The sequence below is a fragment of the Glandiceps talaboti genome, chromosome 3, assembly GCF_964340395.1.
Source record: "Glandiceps talaboti chromosome 3, keGlaTala1.1, whole genome shotgun sequence".
NCBI classification, from domain to species: domain Eukaryota; kingdom Metazoa; phylum Hemichordata; class Enteropneusta; family Spengelidae; genus Glandiceps; species Glandiceps talaboti.
Window position 1 is genome coordinate 12,447,194 of NC_135551.1, and position 13,765 is coordinate 12,460,958.

The 13,765-nt window shown below is 32.7% G+C and overlaps 1 protein-coding gene across 4 annotated transcripts in view; it reads left to right on the forward strand.

The window, feature by feature from the left end:
- Positions 1-13,765, forward strand: part of LOC144453925 (protein F37C4.5-like) — a 95,905-nt gene that overhangs the window by 43,313 nt on the left and 38,827 nt on the right. The window lies entirely within an intron of this gene.

Consider the following 13,765-nt stretch of genomic DNA (forward strand, 5'->3'; position numbering starts at 1 on the left):
TGTTGCCCTGAGATAGGTATACTACAAGTAATATCATGCATGCAGTTGAGTATTATACAGAGCTATCAGCAATTTCATGTGCCATCCCTGTAGTATTTTTGTTCAAACTTTGGCTTATTCACACACATGGGTATAATAATCTGGAAACTTTGTTTTTTTGCTGGGGGCACTGACATCCCATTACTTTATGTCTTTGAAATTAGATTCATATGATGCATATCAGATATTTATTTTTCATATAATTTATAGCAAGTCATTGTGTGCCAAGGAATCCTATATGAGTAGCCAGTTCTTCAATTTTTTGATGCTTGGTTTGCAGTCTTGTTTCTTGGGAAAGCAATGTATTAATTTTCCCACTAGCAAGTAGTATACAGTCTGAAAGCATGTACAATGGAAATGATATACTTTAATTCTGATTGCTAGATTTATTTTAGCTGAAAGTTTTCTTCCACAGAAATTCAATTCAATTTGAAAACTTTATTGTCTGCATATAAAAAACACACAGAAAATCATCTTCAGACAAGTCAACAGACGTTACAAAAATAGTAGTACATAAAAATCTTGTTGATAACTTCCATCGTGAAAAAATGCTCTTTGTGACAAGTGTCGTCGTTGCCACCATGACTGTAGGTGATGTTGACAGTCCAGACACTTACTTATTCTTGCCAGAGAGGGTGCTGTTCCACAATACATGTATATTAATATATATGCAAATGTAGGTGTGATTGTTCGTTGTACATGAAAGAACATGATTGCACAGTGTCATTTTTTGGAAATTTGGTATTTCTGATAAACAGAATAACAGAACCGCATGCTGCATGAATGCCAGTGTTGGTATACTTGTACTCGGGGGGTATTGCACTTGTGCTTGCAGTGTTTTCTGCTGCACTTTCATTCGCTATGCGCTCACTGTGCTTGAACGTTATAATGCCAATTATGCCATTATGCTATGCTCATTAAAGTACAGCCTCAGAAAATGCTGTAAGCACTTTTGCAAATACCCCAAGTGTACCACACTTACACTCACACGTGGGGTGGGGGGGGGGGGTTCTATCATACCGTACATATATACGGTATGTTGGAAACTATTAAGAGGACTAAATATTGTAATTTATGATTTCATACTTTTAAAATTTGATAGGTTCAGCAAAAAAATGTGTTTTTACAATCATTAAAATAAGATATCACAAGACATTTCTTTTTTATAACCTGAAATATTGTGCTTTTGTAAAGGCAGGAAATTGATACCACCAGCTGAAATGCATTGTAACAATGCTAAAAGTTTATTTTTAGTGTAAGAAAAGAATAATCCCTTGCAATGTAAATTTCATTATCAATCAAAAAGTACATGTAGTTTAATTAATCTCCATATGTTACCATTGCTGTACGGTATTAAGCCTATATGTACATACATGGTGACGTTTTTGAAAAAGAGTGCAAAAGTTATAGATCATACAGTTCCTAAAATAAGCAAAATCATTAAAAATTCACCATTTGTTTTGTACATTTGTGTATTTTGATGTTTATGAATATCATTATTGTGTATACTTGGGAGTTCATTTTTTTTAGAGGGGGGGGGGGGGTCATCGTACATTCTTTTTAAAAGTCTTTATTATTAATAATTTTGTACCCTAATTTTTACACCACAGTCTGAGCAACAGTGTTATCATTCACTTATTTTAATACATACATGTATATATACAATGTACACTTACATATACATCAATTCAATGCAAGTGTGTGACTAGAACAGAGAATATACATGTATATGAGTTAATTTGATACTGTAATGTAATGTAATGATTTATATCATTAAATGGCTTGGGAAATTCATATTTTTGCAAAACATTCATAAATAAGTATCCACTCTATCATCATTATGAGATAGAAGATACATCCTTTTAATGTCATAATGTAATCAAAACAGTAATAATGATGAGAGTACATGTATAGTAGCTATTTCAGGTTTGAGGTCATAGGAACAGAGACAATTATTTCAAGAGTATTCAATTCTTCAGAAAGCACTAGCAGTGTTGTTAATGGTCTCCTATATTTTTGAAAATAATAAATCCATACATTATGCTTCTCAAAACATGTATTCACGGTTCACCACTGGTACATAACAACGTCAAATTCAAGCAATTGAAATTAAATTCTCAACAACATATTATCCTGGACCAGTACTCTGAGGTACATACAGAGCTAAAACTGTTTCTAGTTTTAATCAAATTCAGTTAAAATCAGTTTACCAGAAAAAGAAAGATAGCCAAGTGATTTGTTGTTACTTAGCAATTAACACGCTCTTTTGTTAAATCCAGTTTTACTATTTAAAACGTGTGATGGGTTGTTGGTGTTGTTTGACGTGATTAATCACTGTCACTATATGCTATTCCTGTCGACTGTATGTATATCGACCATACACACTATATACCATTTAGCACTCACAGTGTATGGTATTCCTGTCCACTGTATATCGGCCATAGTACACACTATATACCGACTAGCACTCACACATTAGTTAGCCATTAGCACATTTGACTTGAGGGTATAGCTTTGTAACTCATAGAATAGAGTCATAACATTTCAGGTAACATTGAATATTTCAATGTCAAAGTTCCATTTAATCAGTGGACTAAAAGAAATAAGCCTTGAAGCTAAAAGGTATTATGCTATACATCCTGTCCATAAACCTGTCAGATGGAGTCATTAGATGTACAAAGTGTTAGTCGTAGCATGCACTTTGGAAATAAAATCATAAACATTTTTACTGTAACCTCATTCAAGAAAATTCAAACCCATGGTCAGTTAAACTCCAGTTAAAAAAAGTATCACCATACATGTAAAAAAATAATTGTTTGGTTCTGGTTACCCAACCCCACCTAGTTTATCATGCCGACCCTAATTGTTGAGAAACAAATAATAAAATCGCAACAATTGTGAAGTTTTGCAAGGAATAGTGGATGTGGAAACTTACTTTACCTTACTCTTCTTCCAATCTGTAATGGCTGTACATCTGATGAGAAGAAACAAATAACACAGAGACCATATGGAAAACAACAGAAAACATAACTACCTGAACTAGACACTCGCATATGAAAAAAAAAATACATAAAAAAATAAAATAAAAAATCTACCTACCCCCACCTATTCTAAAATTGAATGTAATCGGAACCACACAATTTTTTTGTTAGGCCTCACTGAAAACAAAAAATGTACTGCATTAACAGTATGGGAAAATGAAAGGTTGTTATTTCCTTTAAAAACAAGACAGTGAACCTTCAAATTTCTGTTTATTATTTCAAAAGGACTAGGAACAAACTTTTCAAGAGTCAACAAGAGTATATGCTATGAAGATTTCCCCCACCTATATTTCTATGTGTATGTACTGTGAAATGTGTACATTCAGTTATTTTATTTTATGAGAAGAGAGGTAATTAGCTTGGATATTTTCCTATGTTTTTATTTTTTTGGCAGAAACAAGAATACAAAAAATATGAAGCCAATTTGCAGTCAACTAACGGTATGAGTCCAGAGCTGTTTGTGTTATTACTTTCACTTTTGCTTTTCACCACTTTGTAAATTCCCATTATGTCTTTCTTTCACATTGTGAAATGGTGACTGAATTGAGGTGAAATTGATTTCCTGTGTGCTAGTGCAATGATCTTACATGTACATGCGCACCATGTACATATTCAAGAGACTGGAAATTTAAAATTTCATTTTACAAAAAAAAGTCAGAAATGCCAATCTACTGTAAAATATGTATTTTCTTCAGTTGAAAAGAGGAATATTAGCTTGGGTTTTATTTTCATATATTTATTAGGTATTTCTGTTTTCCGTCTATTAAACGCAGTTTGAAATTTTAGTTTCTTGGTTACATAAATTGTATAAATGTGGCTAAATACATATGTAGTTTTATTATAATTAATTAATTTATTTCATAAGTTAGTGGTTACTGCATTATAGTCTAGAAAAAAGTAATAATTGAAGCAATTAGTTGAATATGACTTGTATGACATATGATTTACATTTATCTTGTTACTGTAAACTAAAAGTTCAAGAATAACAGTGTTTGAGATCTTTAATGTTTGTGTGTAAACATTGAAGAGAGAGTCTCTCTCCAGCGTTGATAGTTTTTCCTCTATCAACATTTCTGTAATAAACGCTGTATGTTGTCAAGGAGGTTTGTAAAATAAGTGTATCCTCAGTCAGACTGGATTTGCTGTGATTAATCACTACTATACTAATCCTACTGTCTGATGATTATATAATTAAGTCTTGTAAACCATGATACCTGCTGATTTCATTTATATTATATATCACAATATGTAAACCATGAATGTACAATGTATACCATATGCTGTCTTTACTTTTGCTAACAGAGTAAGAGCTTAAAGTGGTAGATGAGGATTGGGTATTTATTTTGGAGGTTTAATTCACAAAACAATTTTATCATGGCTTCCTACTTGAAAAAATCAATATGAAACAACACTGACCAAGTCTGTGTTTGTAACTCAGTACATTGCAAAAAATCTATTTAAAAAAACGTGTACCAAGTTTGTTATTGTAACCAGCTCCCTGTAGCGTAGTGGTTAGCGCACAGGATTAGCAGTCGGGGGGTCACGGATTCAAATCCCACTTGAAACAGGGGATTTTTCTGTGACCGACCCAAACCCAGGGTGAGTGTTCTACAGACTTGATGGGTAGGCTGTATCACTCAGCCGTGTCTCACTCACAAGACGAGTGCGAATTTGGGGCCTCCTGGAGTAATGACTCAAAAAGTCGGGGACGTTTACTCGCACAGAGCCCGCAGGTGCTATGTTTGCCGGGCCTGGGTGACTCTGGGATAGCCTGTGGACTGACTGGGAAAGCCTTGACAGTTCCACAGCAACATGATATAGAGTGTGCTACATAACCCTGTCACGTAGTCCCAAACCCGAATGGATCTCTGTAGCATTTGTGTTTGTTTGTATGTGTGTATTTGTCTACATAACAGAAATCGCTGGGAGGAATTCCCAGCACAAAAATTCAAAAAAAAAAATTCAAAAAAAAAGAAAAAGAAAAGTTTTTTATTGTACATACATGTACAATAACAAAAGTATCAGAAAGCAATGCAAACTGAATATTTGCATAACTTACATCAAATTCAATGTTTTAAGAATATAGATTTAAGGTCACTTTTACAAAATGTTGTATGGAACTCAAAAGAGTGAAACGTGTTCATTATAAAAGCTGAAAGTAGAGAAATGCAATAATATGGTCTATGTGAATTGACAGACCGGTTTACCAATTTGAAATTAGAAGTTTGGTTACCACAATACCATTGTAAAATCAATAGAATATGTCAAACTTAAGAATGTAAAGATTTGTAAATTTGTATTTCAGAATCAAAGGATTCAGTCTGTCAGTATGAATAGATTTCCTCAAAAATGAATGCTTTGTAAATGTGGCGACACTATTCGTCACACTGTGATACTGAAATTTGTACTGCCCCTATATTTCATATCATCTATACTAGATATTTAATTATGACGCATCATTTACTCAAGTATGAGGCAGAGCTTTACATACTCTGCAAGCAATATTAGCATTGAGTCTGTGGAAAATTATACATGCCCTGGGCAGGATAATCAATTACATGTATTCTGAAGAACGATGTCTGAGTTGGACTTTAATACTAAGGTATGGTGGCTGGATAATTGAGTCTGTCGATAATAATGTTAAAGGTAGCCTACACATTTGGTGGTACCTAGTAGACATTCATCATGAAATATTCAATCAGGAATGGAAATGATATGTTTGGTGCTGTGAGGTTTTGTCACCGTAAGAGTTATGACAGAATCATAAGATTACTTCATAAGTGATGGATTAGATGAAAAACCCTCAGCTTAAGCTAGTCAATGCTTTTCTAATGCATTCTTTTGATTTAAGTCAAGGAAAGTAAAATTACTTTTCCCTCTGAATGAATTTTTAATAGTCAGATGTTGTATTTAAACATTTTTTTTTAGTTTAAAAGTAATTTGTTTTCATGTGTGCAACAATTTAGGTACCGTAATTGTAGCCTAGATATGATGCAGATATAAGTTAGTGTATTTTTAAAAATGATTGTCAATAATTTAAAAGTGTCCTACTGTTTTCATTAGTTTACATCTGCTGGGATAGATATAGGAAATAATTTGTAGTCGTGGCTAGAATAACAAATAACTGTACCCTTTTGTTCAGTCAGTTTGCCATCGGTTGCATAGGAGACATGTTTTGATAAATTCACGTCTTGGTAATTTGAGGCAGAGGAAATGATTTTAATGAGCTGTCTGGGGCTTATATGGTAGGATTACATTGAGTGTACAGAGTTAAGGACTGTCTGACAGGCTTTAAAGTGTACAGGGTTATGACTGTCTGACAGGCCTATTGAGAAGATGAAGACAATACCGATAGACACAAATCCTCAAGATCTGTTATACGGGTATTATGGCAAAATAGTGGCTAAAGAGTTTTTTTTTAACTTTTCAGCAAAAGTACTGGAGATATATTGTAATATCATACAGGCAATAATGTTGAAAGCAAATGATATCACTTAAGACTTTAAAAGAGAAATGAATTAATTCATGTATTTCAATACATTTGGGATATGTAATGAAGTCATTAGTGATACTGCAGCTGTTGTGTAAATGTACAGATTGAAGACCAATTAACAGGCATTTTGGAATATTGTTCTACATGCATCCATTTGACTAGCCGTGAGTTGCGAGATCTCATATTCAAAATGATCGTTTAGCATCTAAACTCATAGCTTCTTAAATGCACAAAATTTTACTCATCCACTCACAGACAATCTTGATACAAGTCAGTTTGTTTTGTGCTTTTACAATAATAATAACTGAAAAAAATATCACTTTTGAAAATACTGTAAATTGTGTTTCATGGATACTTCATTTTTGAAATTATTTATTTCACTGATTAGATTGATAATAAATAGATAATGATATTTAATGATTTTTATTACAGTCAATACAATTTATCAGGCTCAATACATCAAACATGGACAATTCAAGCTAATAATGGGTAAGAAAGATGTCACAATGTTTCAAACACAGCAGAACCAATGACATAGACATGTGTTGTCCTAATTTGCACGATGCAAAGCGTGTTCTTCACTATGTTATAGTGGTGGATATAATAGCAATATTGCCATAGATTTCAAATTTGGACTTGTGTTTCCACCAGGAGAACATGTATAGCTTGCTATACATGTATATAATCGGAACAAAATGCTAAAATGAGATGACATAATACATTTTGAGTATTCTTGCAAAAAAAAAAAAAAAAAAAGTTTTCATGTATTATTAAGAGCTAATTTTGTGCATTCAGCATTACCGGTATATGAATATCCATGACCCTTGTCAACAGCTTAATGCAGCTCGTAAGAGCTCATTAATTCTCCCCACCCAAATTGATGATAATACCCCTAATACCAAGATGCTTGAAATTCATGTTAGATATTTTTGAGATTTAAAAATGATAAATAGTAGAATGCTTATTTGTATGGTACTACTCATGCTAATGCTAAAGATTTCATGCATTTTATGTTCAAATCATTTCTCTGTAGGAAAATTAGCTTTTTTAATTTTAAAGTCAATGTGATGTTAATATGAAAAAGGTGACCTTTGCCACGTGAAACAAGACTTAGTATAATTTATGGATCAATTGTATAGACGGACTATTTTTAGTTTGTTGGTGTTTTGCACAGTTCAACATCTGTTGGCAGTACACATTCAAAATGGACCAGGGCCCAATAATGCTGGTACTAGATATTACATCTAGTGTGGTTGTGACTTCTAATTTATCATTCTAATAAAGTTTACCAGCCACACCCAGTTATTTTGTATCACGAGTTATGCTATTTGCATTAACTGTAAACAGCTAAAATTAAAACGGATCCATACAGACTTTTTATATTCTTGATTATTCAATTTTTGGCTTCTTATTTTCCTGACTTATCAAATCATTTAAAGTTTTTAAAAAAGATACATACACAATGTAGACTTTATTCACGATTATTCAATATTTGAATTCATATTTTCATAACTTTTGACACCATTCTAACTTCTAAGTATATAATTAAAACAGACATGCTACAGAGTTTATTAATTATTACATATGTATCAGAGATTACTTGCACCAGTGCACATGCAATACTGAAAACATTATTGAAAACCTAATTATATCCTCAGTAGGGATGCACCTCTGAAAACTAGTTTATTTAGAGTTGCAGTGCTGTCCAATATTTACACTCTGTTGATCAGGATGATTAGAATTGCTAAGAACTGCTGTCACCTACTTGTGTAATCTAGCACATTGAAGAACAATATATTTAGTTTGTGCCTATCTTAGTAAACTGAAGGCTGAATTACAAATGTACCAGTGTTGTAATTGTTTATCCACATTAAAGAACAGTATATTTAGTTTGTGCCTATCTTAGTAAACTGAAGGCTGAATTACAAATGTACCAGTGTTGTAATTGTTTATCCACATTGAAGAACAGTATATTTAGTTTGTGCTTATTTTAGTAAACCGAAGGCTGAATTACCAGTGTTGTAATTGTTCATGTTAGACACAACTGTTTGTGTTGATCTGCCTGAGGCCTTGATGACATGATTATGTGACTATGGACAATAGGTCTGTTGTGTTACCAAGGGGATGGGCAACTTGGGAACATATATTTTCTAACTGGTTTTGATATATGAAATTATATTCAGTTAAGTTTGTTTGTTTTTGCACCTGAACCCCAAATGGGGTGGGGGGGGGGGGAGAGGTGCAAATCATCCAGTTCTATAATATTTGTATGCCAATAATACATGATATCAAATATGCTTTGTTGGTGGTGTACAATCATTCTGCTGACTTCTTTAATAGTCATGAGTAAACATGCCAGTAGTTTGACCTTTACACATACGATGTATACATGATTCATGGTGAATGTAATCCACATCATACAGTTTACAGATGTTTATGAGAATAGGTCAATTAGTACATGGGGGGGGGGGGTGTTATTCAGACATAATTTCATAAACAATTTGATGGTGTCATTTAATATGTATCAAAATGTTGAGGTAACCCAATCATGACATAACTGCTAACAACTCCGGAACTTTTTTCAACATTATCATGATAGTAAAAAATATTGGCTTGGTTTAATTTTGTTGGACAGAAAGCAAAACGATATTATAATATGACAGAACCACAATGACATGCAAATACAAGTGTTGAATATTCAGGTTACATGTATGAGTGCTGACAGTGTTCTCTGTGGCCGTACTATCACGAGCATAATGAACACTGCAAGCACAAGTACATACCCCGGAGTAAAAACTGAAACTCACATGGGCTAGGGTTCTGCTATTATTACAGATGTTTCCAAAACGACAAATTTCCATTAAAAAAATGATACTCTGTGTGCTTTCATGTACAACGAACGACCATGCCCTCATTTGCATATTATGCAAATTATCGGTGTTGCACTGCAGTGCAAATACCACTAGTATGCATGAGCAACAGTGCAAGTGATTTCTGGTACATACATTTTGTACATGTAATAATAGAAACTAAAGACATGCATACGTAAAGCTGGACAGCGCTAGACAGTACACCTCATCTAACTCATTAGATATGATTTAGGTTATAAAATACATTATGGATTTATAATGGTAGCATTGGATAAAAATATTTGTATAAATGCTATATTTGGTAAGCACCATTTAAGAACAGTTCTATGATGTCACCAGGTCATGAAAATACAACTTTTGTATGCAAATTTAATTGTTATTGAGATGTAGCTTTTGTGTCTGCTCTATAGATTGTTCCAGTTGTTACTGTTGTACAAACACAATTCATCTACATTTTTTAAAAATTGATGAATGACAATTGTCATATAAAATATGAAATTATGCAATTTACAAAAAAAAAATTAGTATTCAGTATTGAAGGCTTTGATAAAAAACAAATTTTTGTGTCTAAACTTGTCTTTTGTTACTGTTATATCAGACTTTGCCCCAAGACAATGCTTATGTATGTATCGATACATGAACATTTATGTTTTAAAAATTGATATGGTGACAAATTTCTTATAAAATATGATATTATGTACTTACAAACGTTAGTATTTACTATTCACGTTGGTTAAAACATGTACCTGCCCTTGTCTTTTATTCCATTGTTTGTTACTTTTGTATCAGGCATTGTGCTAGACTGTCGACAGTCTCTCACGCCTTTTTTTGCAGCGTTTTATCTAAAACTAAAGTCGTCATCGCACTCCGATCCAGAGCAATACTACTATGATCGCATACTGATAGTGAGGGCCAAAGGCAAAAAAGGCGCGAGTGACTGTCGACATTCTAGCATTGCGCCAACACAGTTATATAATAACTTAATTGATGCATGTACATTTTTTGTTTTTTAAAAATTGATAAAGTTTCATTTGTCTTATAGACTATGGTGAAATTTTGTTTAATAGTATCCAATGTTTACTTCTAGAAAACCCTTTTTTGTGTCTGCTCTTGTGTTTTGTTTCTGTTGTTACTTTTGTATGAGGTATTCTTTCATCAGAGATTATAATATATTGATACATGTACATTTATGTTAAAGAATTGGTAAAGTCTCAACCTAACTTTATCATATGAAAATTGTGTAATTTCATTAATACACTGTAATACTTAAGTATCCAAATTCACTGTGATAAAAAAAAATGTTCAAGTCTTTGCCTCTGCTTCTTGTGTTTTGTGTTTATTATTACTTTTCTATTGTACAAAATGTATTTTAGACATTCTACACCTCCCATCACAGTGTATGTATGTATACTGATGCATGTACATACGTATGTTAAAGAATTTATAACTTGACATTTGCTCGACTGAATATAGAAGTTTGCAATTTTAATTTTACTAATGAAATTGTGCAATAAATACGGCACATATTTATTGGACAATTTAAATGTACATATATGCATGTTTTGTCGGTTCTGTCTATGACTGTAAGATTCCACATGCATCAAGTATGACGATGATGTTAAGCATTTTACGTAAACTGTGTTAAATCTTTCATGCCAACTTCATTAAATTTAAAAAATCAGAGTAGCACTTTATAACATAATGTGACAAAGCTGTTTATTTGATATGGATAATTAATTGACTGATTATCAAATTAAGAATATTACTTAGCTTAAACCAATATCAAAGTGTTGAATTCTTTTTAAAAAGATTTGGGATGAAATGAAATTTAGATTTGCATCACTTGTCAGAGTTGATACATACATGTACATGTACATTAATTTTCAAAATGATGCCCAGAGGAACTGTAAAGAATATGTAACAAACACTTTCATAGAGTGAATTTTATTGACATGTTTTATTCAAGGACTGATAAAGCAAGTTACACCATATGAACATTTTATAGCACATGTTCTCTCTTCTTCCTTTTATAGTTAATTTAATGACCCATTCAGTCAGCAATATGGCAAATTTATAACACCTGGGGTTATTCATGCACATTTCATCTCCCCACTACTTTATATCATTGGTAACTATAACAGCATAAAATTGTGAGGATCATTCCCAGAATTGCAATAAAATGGGGATTGGCATTTAATTCATTAAGTCTCAACATTTTATAATGCAAAAGTGTACAACACAAGGTCCTATTTTGAGAGAGAGAGAGAGAGAGAGAGAGAGAGAGAGAGAGAGAGAGAGAGAGAGAGAGAGAGAGAGAGAGAGAGAGAGAGAGAGAGAGAGAGACAGAGAGAGAGAGACAGACAGACACTGTGAGGTTTAATATATCATTCCTCAAAATATGTAGTATTTCAAGGCAGTATATTGAATCTCACACCTACATGCAACCCCTCATGTCTTTTTGGTTAGACATACAATGTAGGTAAATCATTCTACAAACAATCTCATGTCTTAAAAAACTCATAATACATATAGCTGTACAGCTGTACAACACCATGTCCTTTTTTTGAGAAACACACAAAACTTAAGGTTGTAATTAATTGTGTCATTCCTCAAAAGATACCTTTCATTAGTTTCAAGGCACTATACAATCTCACACCAAGATCTAACTTCATATTCCTTTTTTTGAGAAACATACTAGGTAAATCGACATTCCAAATAAGGTATATCAAGGTAGTATAAACTCGTTCATATTGATTGACAAAATCTTATAACTTTTTTTGAGCGACATATGGTATATGTAGGTAAGTCAATCATTCCACAAAAGATACTGTACAATATTTCAAGGTAGTAAATAAATCTTGTACAGTAATTGACATAAACTCATACCTTTTTTTGGAGAGATCTGAGATTAAGGTAAGTCATATAAGACACTACAATATTTCAAGGTAGTAAATAAATCTTGGACATTAATTGACATAACCTCATACCTTTTTTTGGAGAGATCTGAGATAGGTAAGTCATATAAGACACTACAATATTTCAAGGTAGTAAATAAATCTTGGACATTAATTGACATAACCTCATACCTTTTTTTGGAGAGATCTGAGATAGGTAAGTCATATAAGACACTACAATATTTCAAGGTAGTAAATAAATCTTGGACGTTAATTGACATAACCTCAAACTTTTTTTGAGAGACATATACACAATGTAGTTAAATTATTCCTGACCACAAAAATTGAGAAACAATCTTTGAAGGCAGTATTACAATCTCACACCTTGATACAATCACATACATTGTATATCTCTTTTGTAGAGAGACATTTTACAGTCTTTCCAGACATTATAAAATCTCACACCTTGACAGGAAAGTATGAATCACAGATTAACTTGCGTAAGGTAAATACATGAATCACTGTCAATATATAAATGACTGAGTCTGTCAATCATGCCCTTGTATGCACAATATAATATTACTCAATGTGAATTCTACACTACTAACCATTAGACTGTCAACAGTCATCCTGACCTCTTTGTATATATCTTTGATATACTATATGTATTTTAGTTGATGAAGTTAGAACTAGAACTGTGTACACAATATATGCCAGTGTTTACGCATTCTGTGAAGTCAAGATGACTGTCCTCAGTCATTATATTGTTATTTCTATGAATCGTTCATGAGCACTCTGGAGATTTTCATAATAAAACAATCAAATGCTTGGAGTTTGAGACATTCACATTCTATCGCACATATGCATGATAGGAACAAATGTTGGGTCCCCATCAAATGGTGATAGCGTAACCGTGACGGCTTATTTAATCTTTCAATTCATTTCCAGTGTCTATGTATAATTACCGTACATATATATATGGTTAGTAACTATTTCCTGTAATGACATGTACAATTATTATACCAAAATTAATGTAACAATACTAAAAATACATTTATAACCACAAAGACGCCTATCATGAGTATACTCTCCAACATGTACTATGATGTAGATGTATATTTAATGTAGTTAATGGGCCTTTCCAAAATTTGCCATGGTGGCACTGTCGCCTGTGTGTACCTTGGGGTATACAATGGTATAGGATAATTTTACTTGGTTAATCATAGAGCACTGCTGCTTTCCTCAGAGTCTGAACAATATGAAAAACATCCCTGATTTACACTTCTACAGAATACCAAGGGACATACAGCTCTTAAGAAATGGCACGATGAGTATGTGGTGATGATACCCCCAATTTGAATGAGGGCACTGTATTCTCAATTTCCTGTTTACACTTTTGCAGGCTGGAATGCAACTGTTAGAGATTTG